This window comes from Paroedura picta, chromosome 6 (genome assembly GCF_049243985.1).
Source record: "Paroedura picta isolate Pp20150507F chromosome 6, Ppicta_v3.0, whole genome shotgun sequence".
Classification (NCBI taxonomy): domain Eukaryota; kingdom Metazoa; phylum Chordata; class Lepidosauria; order Squamata; family Gekkonidae; genus Paroedura; species Paroedura picta.
In genome coordinates this window covers 81,237,011-81,250,031 of record NC_135374.1, presented here as the reverse complement: position 1 = coordinate 81,250,031, position 13,021 = coordinate 81,237,011, and the positions used below count along the sequence as shown (strand labels likewise).

Sequence of the window (13,021 nt, the reverse complement as noted above, 5' to 3'; positions counted from 1 at the left end):
TTGAGTGGTCCCTGGTGATAAAAAGGTTGGGGACCACTGGTTTAAAGCAAATTCTATCATAGAATTTTGACCACATTGCTTCCCAATGTCTCCATCATGTCACACTATCACAAACATCTTTCCTATAATGAGTACAGTTATAACACAGAATGCATCTAAACCCAATCAAAAATGTTTCAGCTGTGAGGCCTTTCTCAGTTGTTTACAAATTGCTATGTACCATACAGTGTTTTTATTGAAATTACATCCTATCTGAACATCCTAAAATGGAAGAGGGAAAAGAAAAAAAATTAATTTAAATCCTTTTATATTTTAAAAGCAAAATATAATTCTTATAAGATTATTAAATAAACGTATCTTTCCTATCATTTCTCCCATAGATATTATGGGCATGTTTTTCAGTTGCACATCCTTATTCAACATGTTTTAAAAGTGGCTTGAGTATTCTACCACTTGCATATTTACACATAGTACAAAGTGCTCATATTACTAAACAAGGAGTAAACCTGGTAATTAATTCCATATTACAAATCTTATCATTTTAATCTAATTCTACCATTAACAGAATTCTAACTAAATTAAATAAAATTTTAGCTACAAAACAGTTGTTATACAAATTTAATATTATTTCACTTCAAGATTATAAATTGTGTATTTTTGCAAGAAATTAAATACCCTTATTCATGAATATACCCATAATTACCAAATTAAACTTAATTAATTATTGTAAATTGTATAAGGTGAAAAATCTTAAACATTAGTTGATGCTGAAAAGGTATATGATCATGTGGAATGGCAGTTTTTGTTTAGAATTATAGTTGGTGATCTCTTGACTGCATGCCTTCATGCCGGTTGTCTTGAATCCAAAATTCTCATTAACATTTGCAGCCCTTTGTCCTTTGAGGAACAACTCAAGAATGCTTCATCTTAACATTACTTTTATTTTGTAATATTTATAGTACCTTTAGTCTTTTTGTTCTATCAGTAATAAAGCTGCTGACAGGAAAATATGTTAAACATTTAAAAATTCAGTTTATGCAGATGTTGTTAATGATGAAATATGCAGTTGTGCTCTAATGTAAAAGAATCAATGGAGGTAACTTTTAAGACTATTGGAATGCTTTGCACATCTTAAGCATAGCAAATCAATGCTGCAAAATCTAGTTAGCATTGTATTATGGTATCAGATGTCATAGGCCCGCATAGTGTTTGAAGATTTATTTGTTATAAGTCAGCACTAAGAAGTTAATTTTATATTATTAATTATTGAGATCAGTTATAGTCTAGAAACATGAAATGTGCAAACTACTCTGAGTTAGAAAGAACATCTTTTTAGATTATTGTGATCCCGTCTCTTTTTTGTACTGTATAATGTCATAGATTCCAATCTTTTTGATGCCCTTAAACATGATACAGCTATGATACATTTATTATTATAACAGCACAGCATCCTGCAGAGCTTCTCTTGTCTAACTCCATTTATCACTGTAAGGAACCCAGAGTCAGATCTGACATACTTCAAAAGATCTACATAAAAGGCAACCTAATGCTCCATCAAATTTTTATACTATACATCTGAAGGATTTGATTCAATAAGACCACAGTTTGGTAAATGTTACAGCAAAACTATTTTAAAATACCTCTATGTTTTCAGTCTTGCCATTCCTATACAAGAATCTTGTCACTACTTATCATGGTATTCTTAAGCAATGCTACTCAGAATCTATTCAATGGTCATTAGGAAACCATTCTCAGGATTACACTGTTGCTGGGTTGGATCTAAGCAGCTTTTCCACTAATAAATAATGAAAGTATCCCCAGGCTGTGCTGGGATGAATGGGAGCTGCATAGATAGATTAAGAAGTCTATGGGACATGATATGCAGTAATAAGGAGGCTTAAATAAGATTGAGTGAAGAAGTTGGCTAGCCATTTCTTAAAGTTCTGTTTTCGCTGATCTTAGTAGCAGAAATTTAAAATAATAATAGCAACAAGAACTTTATTTTTATAGCCCATCCTTCCTGTTGGTTCATAGCATGTAATAACAATTTATGTACAAGTAATAAAGTTATATTGATAACTATTATTTTAATTAAAATGTTAATTAAATTATATTAATAAACCACCTCCTTAAAAACATTATAAAGGAGAACTCCAACTACTGAAATGTTTATATTTTAGTTTATAGAATCAGAATCATAGAGTTGGAAGGGACCTCCAGGGTCATCTAGTTCAACACCCTGCAGAATGCAGAAAATTCAAAACTACCTGGCCACCACAGTGACCCCAATTCTACATCCAGATGCTGCCCTTTTGCTCAACCACTTACAATCTTCATAAATTCACTGAATCAGAATTTCTGTCAGATGGCTATCTAGCCTCTGCTTAAAAACTTCTAAAGAAGGAGAACCCACCACCTCCCAAGGAAGCCTGTTCCACTGAGAAACGATTTCAACTGTCCGGAACTTCGTCCAGACATTTAGCCGAAAATTATTTTGAATTAATTTCAACCCATTGGTTCTGGTCCTACAGAAACAGAAAAGAATTCCACTCTGTCCTTTATGTGACAGCCCTTCAAGTACTTGAAGATGGCTATCATATCACCTCTTAGTCATCTTGATTAAAAAAAAAAGGCCAAAGATAATGGTGCAAAATCAAGTAAAGATACATTATAGTTAAATTCCCAAAAAGTTCACTAAGTGTTTTACCAACATGCTTCATTAGGGAATCTGTAAAGTTTTATTTTCTTGTTATTGACATGGAGGTCAGATTTAATATTTTTGTCATGTACACCATGCCAAACATGAAATTCCATTAAACTTCTATGGTTATCTTTTCATTATAAAAATACATCATCTAACAACCATCACCATCTAATGATACAACTACAGAAAGAGTTATTAACAAACTAAATGAATTGTGTCTTTAGAATTGCATCAGCTTCTGTAAAAAAAATGAGAAAGATAACATCATCTGGAAGCAAGTATACAGTAAAATCCTTCCAGTGACAATTTAATAATCTTTTACTCTTTTAGGAGGAGGAGGAGGAGAAGAAGAGTTGGTTCTTATATACCACTTTTCTCTACCCGAAGGAGGCTCAATGCGACTTATAATCGCCTTCCATTTCCTCTCCCTCAGTGTTATTATATATTACAGATTCCCTAGATAATGCCTGTTGGTGAAAGGTGTATAGGGATTTTTTGAAATTTAACTGAGTAATAAAATATTATTTACTGATCTGCACCATCACCCTTAGCCTTATTTTTATCTACCATGATGGGTATAGCTCTTTATGCTCTTGTATATTTCAGTTTAATCATCAGAATGGTATGTTGTCCAACCTTTATCAAATTCTTCTTTACAATGATGAAGATCAAGGCAATAGCTTCAAAGGGATATGCAACAAAATATTGAACAGGGATATTTCTGACCATGCATGGAAAAGCTGATGGGGAAAGATCCAGTTTGTAAACTTGAAATACATTTTTATAAACTCTTTGAGTATTTGACTTCTAACTGCATTAAGAATACCTGCAACCTTTATTATTCTTGCTAGAGGTACATTTTTTTAAAAAATAATAATTCTTTTATATGTGGCAACACCTCTCCCCCCAATAATGGTGGGGAAATTACTGAAATAGCAGCAGGTCAGAAGCTCATGTAGGTTCTATAGAACACGGATGGCAAGAGGCAATTTGAGAGTGAACACTGTCCTACCAATTAAAAATAGCTCTTCGCCTTTCTTCCTGTGCTACCATTAACACTTCCTTATCTGTCCCTTCAAGACTTCTGCTTTGAAAGCAGCTCCTCTTTTTTCTTTCATATGACAGAGATGGAGGCAGGCATAAGCACCATACTGTGGATGAAAAGGGAGAATGTAATTGACTCTTTCTCCTTGAATCAAACTATTTGCTTTGGTTAATGATCAGTTACAAGGTTCAGTTCAAGGCACTGCTTATCAAATACAAAGTCCTTTATGCTGTTGGAGTCCCACATATATGCTGGACCACCTCTGCAATACTGCGCCATGACCTATTCTGCACCCGTGACACCAAGCCAGGTTGACGCCGAGCGTTTGCAACAGGGAGGTTTGTTCCGCCACTTCTTGTGTCCTGACTGGTGCACCCCATATTTCTGCCTCAGGATGAGGCATCTGGGGCAGAAAGTTTCCACCGGGGGGGGGGGAGAGCAGTTGCGGGGTTTTTTCTGTTTAGGAACAGAGTAGCAATAGCACATTCCTAAACAACAACAAAATGTCCCAGGTGGCTTGTAGGTGCTACACAATGCTGCAGAGCCACCTAGGGCATGGGACACTGCAGTCAACCCAGGGCAGGAGGAGGAGCTGGGCCTGCATGACCTGACTCTTACCTGCCAGATTAGCCTGGCCTGACATAAGCTCTGATGGTGCCATTGCATGGAAGGGAACACAGGAAGAATTCACATTCCCTTGCCACAGGGCAACTGAAGGCCTGAGTCAAGCCAACCTCAGGCCAGCCCCAGGATGGTGCCAACATCATCTGGAAGTGGGGATTAGCCCCACAACCAGATGAGTGCCAGCCTGGGCCTAATCCCCTGGGCAGAAAAGGTACCGAGCAAAGCTTTCTGAAAGTGTCACCCTGTATAGGCACCCAAGCTATCTTTGCTTTGATGAGGTCAGGGAGGCTCCCATACTTTTATCACTCCATGGTATGTGTAAAACAGAAATGTTCAGGTGACTATTTTAATGAAGAAATAGTGCTCTATCAATACAACTTCTCATATTTACATACTTTTAAAACATCTTCTAACAACAACTAACAGTTCCACTTGATAATGGTACACATTCGTGGCTCACTCCTTTTCTTATAGATTCAAATACCAGACTGGGCCTTGACAATTGATAATGGGTTAGACATCTTCTAGTCTACACAGGGCTCTATATGATTATTACCTCTTTGTATTCTTTGGACTGTTCCTGAAGGCTATTTTGTTCTGGCATGCTTTCCTGAGAGGCAAGCTTTATTGTCCCTTCTCCACTCACACAGAGCACCCAGCCTTTTCTTTAACCTCTTTCTCAGGTTATGAGTTATATATAGGTCAGGATGTTACTTTTTGTCTCTTTTAAAATATACAGAGAATCATGACCATTTCATACCTCAAGTTCTCTCTCATAATTCTAGAGACATCCAAAGCCCCCTTTTATAATAAAACCTGATTCACACAGAGCTATTGGTGTTGGGGCTCAGCCACTTCCAATCCCTTGAGACACAGCCCACAGGATTAATCAAAACAAGAAAACTCTTTTATTTACGGTATGAACACAACACTGATGAAAGTATAGCATAAGTAACAATGTTTCCCTTCCACTGGACTTTTGGAATGAGATTCTATTCCAGCAACTTAGTTCTTTTTGTTACCATTTCACTATTTTCAACCTGATCTAAGCAGCTCTTCTCCACAAACTTTTTTGTATATCATATATCATCCTTTTCTCTCCTTAGTTCCTAAGCTACCAACATCTCTGCAACTAACTCTTAACTGTTATTCTTAACTGCTATCTTCCAACCACCTCTCAACATTGTCAGCTCTCATTAGTTCCTCATAGAGAGAGGCAGAACTTAGCCTGTCCATTACACCAGATTGGTTCTATTTTTCTGTGCCACAACATTTTGTATGATCTTTTTCAAGTCCAACAACTGTTCCCCGATATTTCTGGCCATCTCCATGACATCTCCCAGTGAAAATCATCTTAGAGACTACTTTCTTTTGAAATGAGGAGGCAGGGCATTGTGAGAGCCCAAGATTCGTACAAATAAGTCAGAACCCTGAAAGAAATAACAGTTTTTGAAAAGCTGTGAGCAGCAGCACATATAAACCTTCACTGTTACACATTTAATGCTGTGGAAAAAATACATTTACTCAATCATCAACCATTTGTTGGCAGAGTAATTGACACAGCACTAGTGCAGCACCTGATTAAAGAGTAGACAAAGATTTATTTACAGATGGATAGGAAAGAAAAGAGACAGAGATAGGTTCTTAACTATATCTCTAGCTAGGAGAGAGAGGGGGTCACCCAAAGTGGATGACCCCATCTGAGTTCCATTATTTCCTACGATTAAAAAAAACAACAGATTATCTGATTGGACCCCTGGTCCAATCTTTCTGCAACTTAAGAGTTCTTTTGAGGAGAGGCTTCTGCAGATAAACTACTCAATCCCCATCCCAGAAAAGATGGAAAGGGGAAAATCCCCATAGACTTGAATAGCGCTATTGATTTCAATGTTGCCGAATCAATTTGGTTATATCTGAATTGATTCAGCTGAATAAAACTACACTATAGGTGATTTGGATGAACTGATTCCCACCAATTCGAAAACAATCCGATTCTTCCTCTCCTTGCGCTTGTTAGTAACAATTAAATGTCAAAAAAAATATTTCAATGCTGAAATAATATGTGAAATGCGTGAATAACAATATGTAGCTATTCCTTGAACCACTTTAGCTAAATGTGAATGTTTTCCTTAATTCACATTAAAAGCTGTGGGTGTCATGAACGTTAGACCAGGGGACATGCTGGCTTGCTTAGCTGACAGGTATGGAAGGAACGTATCAGTGATTGAATCATAAAAGCTGTGATGATTGCATCAACCCATTTGCAGTTTTAGCTTAGTCAACAGATTCCATTAGGCGTTTGAATCTAATCAAGTGTTTGTGTACCATTTGGCATACAAAACAACTTGCTAACAGATGGAGAAATTTGATCTCTCACCCCTCAGGCATGCCTGTCAACAGGGTAGCAGAACATATACATTATGGCAATTTCTAATAGACCCCATCCTGACAACAGCAATGTGTTTCCCAACCATTTCACATTATGCATAACACTTAACGCAGCAAGCTTAGCATTACCGTGTAGAACACACTGCTGTGCATTTGCCACTTCTAAATAATCATAAAAATATGCAAATAATACACATGTCCACATATAGATGTTCCTTGCAAAACATACAGAGAGAGAGAGAGAGAGAGAGAGAGAGAGAGAATACTTGGAACTAGTAGGCTTTGCCAATAAATCACATACTTGAATGTATATGTGCTTAGTATGTTTTTGCTGTTCAGAGGCACAACCTTGTTGGGTTTAAACAGGATGGATAAGATCCTTCAAACAGATTGTGACACTGTCTCATCCAATGTGCCATCTAACCTGACAGAAAGACCACATGGAGATGTTTGATTTGACCTACTGTTCTTCCTCAATACCAGTTGATTGAAATGTACATGTCCCTGCTAATGACTGTGACTGGAGAAACAAACAGCATATTTTCTAATGAGCTTGAGACATTTTTAGTAGGTAGATCAACCCCCAAAAGGCAATCTATCAGCTACATTTTAATAAAATAATGACTCAGTCACATTTAAATAAATTTAGCTTTTTAATCATCCAGGAAGGAAGCATGAGACAATTAAAAATTTAACATTCCAAAGTGACTATTCATTATTAGAAAAAGATGAAGTATTTTTATTACTGTGTTGTTAAAGGCTTTCATGGCTAGAATTAAAATTTTGTTTTAGTTTTGGGGGGATTTGTGACTATGCTCTGGAAGTCTTTATTATTTGGTATCTGCGGCTGGCATCTTCAGAGGTATGTCTCAGGTTGCAACTGACAAAGTAGACATACCTCTGAAAACACCAGCCATAGATGCAAGTGAAATGTTGGGAATAAAGATTTCTAGACCATAGCTATAAATTCTTCCCATGGAAAAAGGCAAAAGATTTATGCAATCTGAAGAGAAACCAGAGTATATATAAGACTTTATTGTTTCAGGCCATAGGCCATTACGATATTAGATATATCATAAACTAGATTATAAATTCCTCCCAAAAAACTAAAACAAATATTTTTATTACCTACTATACTGAATCACCAACTAACATTAAAAATAAGGAATAGCCTTACCTCAGAGCTCCATTGATTAGAACTTGCCCCACCAATCTATCAACTAAAGCTTTATTTGATTAGTAATGAATTGCTCTGGACCCTAAGTGCAGAGCTGGTATATAATCATGCTTTGGTATAATCAGATTGCCCATATTAGAATAAAAATCAGCCATACCTTATTGATTTTATTTATCATTCATGCAAAAAAATTGTGAATACTATATTCTTGGCCCACTTGTTTCCTCTGAAGTAAGTGATTTCAGTGATGCTTAGTCCCATGTGAATGTGCTTTGGGTTGAAGCTTTAGTATTCGTGAACTCATATTAAATTCTAGTGCTAGAAAAAATTCCAATACCACTCTGATTAATAGCTATCTGCTTTCTCAACTTGCATGAAACCCCAGACCTAAATGCTGTGCTGCAACAGGAGGAAAAGATATTAAAATGATGACAGCCAGTAATAGCTGACTGATACTTTTCTGACAGGGGAGATTAGATCTGTATCAGCCTCAGAAATGGAATGTAGAGAATTCCTAAGCAATTTTTCTCTTACACTGATGGGAACAAGAACACATTAGCTCTGGAATAAATATACAATATATTAGGCATATTTTCAGTAATATTTGAAATAAAATCCCAACAAATTCCAATCCATGAAACACATTTTGTAATAATTATTTATGAACCTTGCAAAAGTACATTTTCAAGTTTCTGGAACTGCCATTTCCCCCTGAGTATTCATTAAATACATAGAGGATTGCTTTAGAAAGCTATGATGAATCATCCAATCTTAAATTAATATATTTCAATACTGCATAGGACTCAGACAAAATTAAAACCTAGTACAAATGTTCCAATGTCCCAGTTCTTCTGCCCCCAAGAGCAAGGCAAATGCAGCTGATAAATTTCTGCCGTAAGCAGAAATTAATGGATGGGATAACAGATAATAATCCTCTCAGTTGACTAAAAATATTGTAATGGTGACACTCCAATTGCTCACAAACTAACCAAGAAAATAAACGGATTTAAAATTATTTTAATTTCAAATGTACAAAACAGATGCCTTAAGATTAGCATTTCAGAACTACATTGTGTTGGTTCTAAGAACTCCATTCTGCCACACTGGATCAGTGATTATCTCCTGCTAAATCTTTTTCCCCCCCAGTGGATAATCCAATTGAGCAGGGAAACATCTTTAGATCAAAACCACTGTCAAAAATGTACTATATCTACAATCTTCTTTCCAGCCATTATTGTAACAGTGATAAAATGACAGTTCTTCTGATGAGTATATAGGGGGGGGAAAGACTTTATATTTGCAAAGAAGCTACTAAAGGGTTACAGTGCTGCCACTATACATTTTTATTTGGGGGGGGACATATATTGCATTGTTTGTGCTGAATGCATGTCAACAGAATTTTTTTGGGAGAGGGGAGAAACATTTGGTTTATAAGAAAGGTTTCCCATCAGCTATCAGTATTAAGGTTGGGCAGTTTCATCCTACATACTGGTTTTACACCAAATATTGAGCTTCTAAAAAAAATTCTTAAAGTACAGTTTCTTTCCTACTTTTTCTTTTGGAATCTAGACAGATGAGACTCTTGTGCATGGTATATTCCATGTTATTTGGATCAGAAATCCCAATAGGAATTTTTATTTGCATATTTTTCATCCTGTTCCTTTTTATTTCTCATCTCTTAATAGAGAATGTCAAAGTTTACATTGTTGTGATGAATTTGGTCTTCCATAATAAAAGTAAATACTTGCAAAGCCTACTCAGCATCTATTTATCAGTCTTATTTAGTGTTTCAATTTTGCCTGACATCTTGTATTTATATTATTTGAGATTATTTCAGAACTCAAAGTGAAGGTATTCATTCCATTAATGGAAGGGAAGATACAAATATTTCTCCTAAAGTTGGGAAAAAACTTCTTCAACACAAAACAATTTTGAAATCACTTTCTCTGGACAAAACTTTTTTCCCTTGGCTACAAGAATATTTCAGTTTTTATTAGTTAATCTACTATATTTGCCATAATCTAGCCTGATCTCATCAGATCTCAAGAAATTAAGCATGGCTAGTACTTAGATGGGAAGACACCAAGGAAGTCCTGAATTGCTACGGCAAACCACCTTTAGGTGTCTCTTGCCTGGAAAACACCATAAATGAACTTTATGGGGGACCTGGGGATCCCCTGGAATTACACCTTGACTCAGACTAAGGTGATCAATTTCTATGAAGAAAAGGGATGATTTCAGAGTGCACTTTGTAGCATTGTAGCCCATTTAAGTTTCTGTCCTCCCCAGGCTCCATCCCCAAATCTCCAGGATTTTCCCAACTTGGATCTGTTAACCCTATGGCCCTCCCATCACCTGCCAGTGGTTAGGACCTCCCAAACAGTACTTTCAATTACCAATCTATGCTATGTGCTTCAAGGGTCCCCCCCCCCAGGTATGTTGTAAAAGAGGGGGTCATATTGCTGTTGCCATCAAGTTACAGTCCATTGTTATGGGGGGGAGGGTAAACGTTGTTCTTAAATTCAGGCTTTATTCCCTTTCAAGTCAGTATGGTATTGTCAACAAAAGTTTATAACAGTCTTGATTTTACAAAATTGTGTCTTGTGTGGTATAACAAAAGCATACATGCTCTCCAGAATCAAGTATTCAACCAGACAGTTACCCAAAATCTAAATAAGTATGACCTAACTATCCGAGCCCTAAGATAAATTCAGATCAAAATAATACAACAGGAAAATCACATAACAGACTGTATCTTAGTCTTAAGAATCAAATATGCTACTTGTGCTTAATGCAGATAATTCTTGCAAAGTATTTGTTGTACACCTGTTAATGTGACCTTTGATACAACAGCAGAGCTGCCTAACTGCATCATACTACTACTACTACTACTACTACTACTACTACTAATAATAATAATAATAATAATACTTTCATTTCTGATAAATAATAAATGAAACATCACACAAAATACATTTTGGAGACAACACCACTTCATTTTACTTATTTTCTTTGTGTCTTCCTCCAAATAAAAATACAAGCTCATCAAGAGATTAACACACAATCATTAACACGAACAACTGTGTTATACAGCAGTATCTGTTACTGTCTTGACATTTTATCAATACCACCCACAGTACTCCTTACCACAATTCTATTATTTTAATCTAGCATAAAACAAGATTCAGTGCATTAAGCAATTGCTGATCCTCAGAACGGCAGCCTTTCCAATAGCCTACCTGTTTTGTGCATGTCTACATGTCCAACATTTCTAATTTGTCAACGGACCTACTGAAGGGAGGCTGCATTATCTAATTTACAACCTCCAGTGCCACAGTGTGTCTGTCCAGCTGTGTATAATTTACATGGAGTGCTATTGCTTCAGAACTCCAGAGGAAATTGTAAGCCTCACCTTTTCCAAGGAAGGTAAACAACAATTGTTATAATGTCAATCCAGCTATACCATATCATGTGAATTTCTCCAGCCCATATAACAATGCATTACTGGCTCAAAGCCAGCTGTTCTCCAGAAAGACTGTGTTTTCTTGAAGAGTCAGAGCTGGACAGGAATGGGAAACTTTGGGTCAGGGAAATTGCCTGTATAATTCAGAGGCAGATGGATGGTATTACAAAGACACCCTCAATGTTTCAGTCACAATTTGACCTAGCAAGTCAAAATCTCCTTGCAGTTCATTCAAGTCAAGCCAAACTATGGTTTGCTCTTATACCTGTAACAAGCAGGGAGGAAAAGGTCTAATTTTTAATAATAAAAATTGTGCCAGTTCCCTGCCTTGCTAGCTGCTTTCTCTCAAGTTGGTTCTGTCATATCTGTCTTGTCTTCATATACAAACTAAGCTCACTTTCTTATTACCACAGCTATTACTGAACAGGTGTCAATAGCATGCCAGATGTTGCATTTCTTAATTATGAATTATCATGCAAATAAAGACTTTGTTTAAAAATTAGGTATTCTACATTAAACAACTGAAACTTTAGCCTTGGGCTATTTTTTCCTATTATGAGAATCCTGGTAAAATTTATTTTTTTTACATTTACTATTTTCATACTTTTACTGAGGCATTCAAAAGTAAATTGGGGAGAGGGAGAGAAAGAGAAATAGAGTACATTCCTATCTTTCCTATGCAAAATTCTGCTGCTACAACTTGAGATGCCAAGGGATAATTCATATTTAGAGAGAGAGAGAGAGAGAGAGAGAGAGAGAGAGAGAGAGAGAGAGAGAGAGAGAGAGAGAGAGAGAGAGAGAGAGAGAGAGAGAGAGAGAGAGAGAGAGAGAGAGAGAGAGGAGGAAGCTTAGCAGGAATATCTGTTCCACTCAATATTTTTGGTAAGGCCTTGGAGGAGGAGCATGTCTCATGGCCACTCTGTACTTAACACCCACTCTGGGCAGCTGTCCTGCCCCTGAGTGCATTGTCCTCCAACTGGCTTGCCTGTCTGTCCAGCAGCCAGCCAATCGCCTTCTGTCCCCCACCCCTGACCACCCTCTCCTCCTTCCACTTCCCTTTGAGGCTTGGAGGCTGCAGATCATTGCCATGTGAGAGCTGCCTCTGCCATTGAGTTTTCTAATAGCTGCCTGAAGCCTTCTAGTGATACTATAGAGTCTGTTCTGTGAAGCTACCATTTCCCCCCAGCCTGGAGATAAGTTATGATCCCTAGAGGTTGGCATCCTTAAGGTTGCTAGCTCTGGGTTGGAAAATACCTGGAGACTTTGGAGGAAGAGACAGGAGTAGGGTGGGATTTGGGGAAGAGAGGGACTTCAATGCTGGAGAATTCCATCCTCCAAAGCATCCATTTGATCCATGGGAACTGATCTTTTTAGTCTGGAGATAACTTCTAATTCTGGGAAATCTCCAGTCCCCACTGGAAACTGTTATCTCTAATCCCTAGAAGTAAGGGAATCCTTAAAATATCAGCATATTTTCCCATTCCATTTGTCATATAAAAATATAATACTGAGCATCATTTTAAAAATGTGTACCAGTCAAAACTTACCCCTCTACTTTGCTCTCTCCTCTCATTCTTCAGAAAACTGTCCCTTTTACCAATTCAAATATATTGTCTTTGA

The 13,021-nt window shown here is 36.9% G+C and overlaps 1 protein-coding gene across 5 annotated transcripts in view; it reads right to left on the bottom strand.

Annotated features, from left to right (window-relative positions):
• NLGN4X (neuroligin 4 X-linked) overlaps window positions 1-13,021 on the bottom strand; it is a 242,268-nt gene that overhangs the window by 195,957 nt on the left and 33,290 nt on the right. The gene's annotated exons all lie outside the window — the stretch shown is intronic.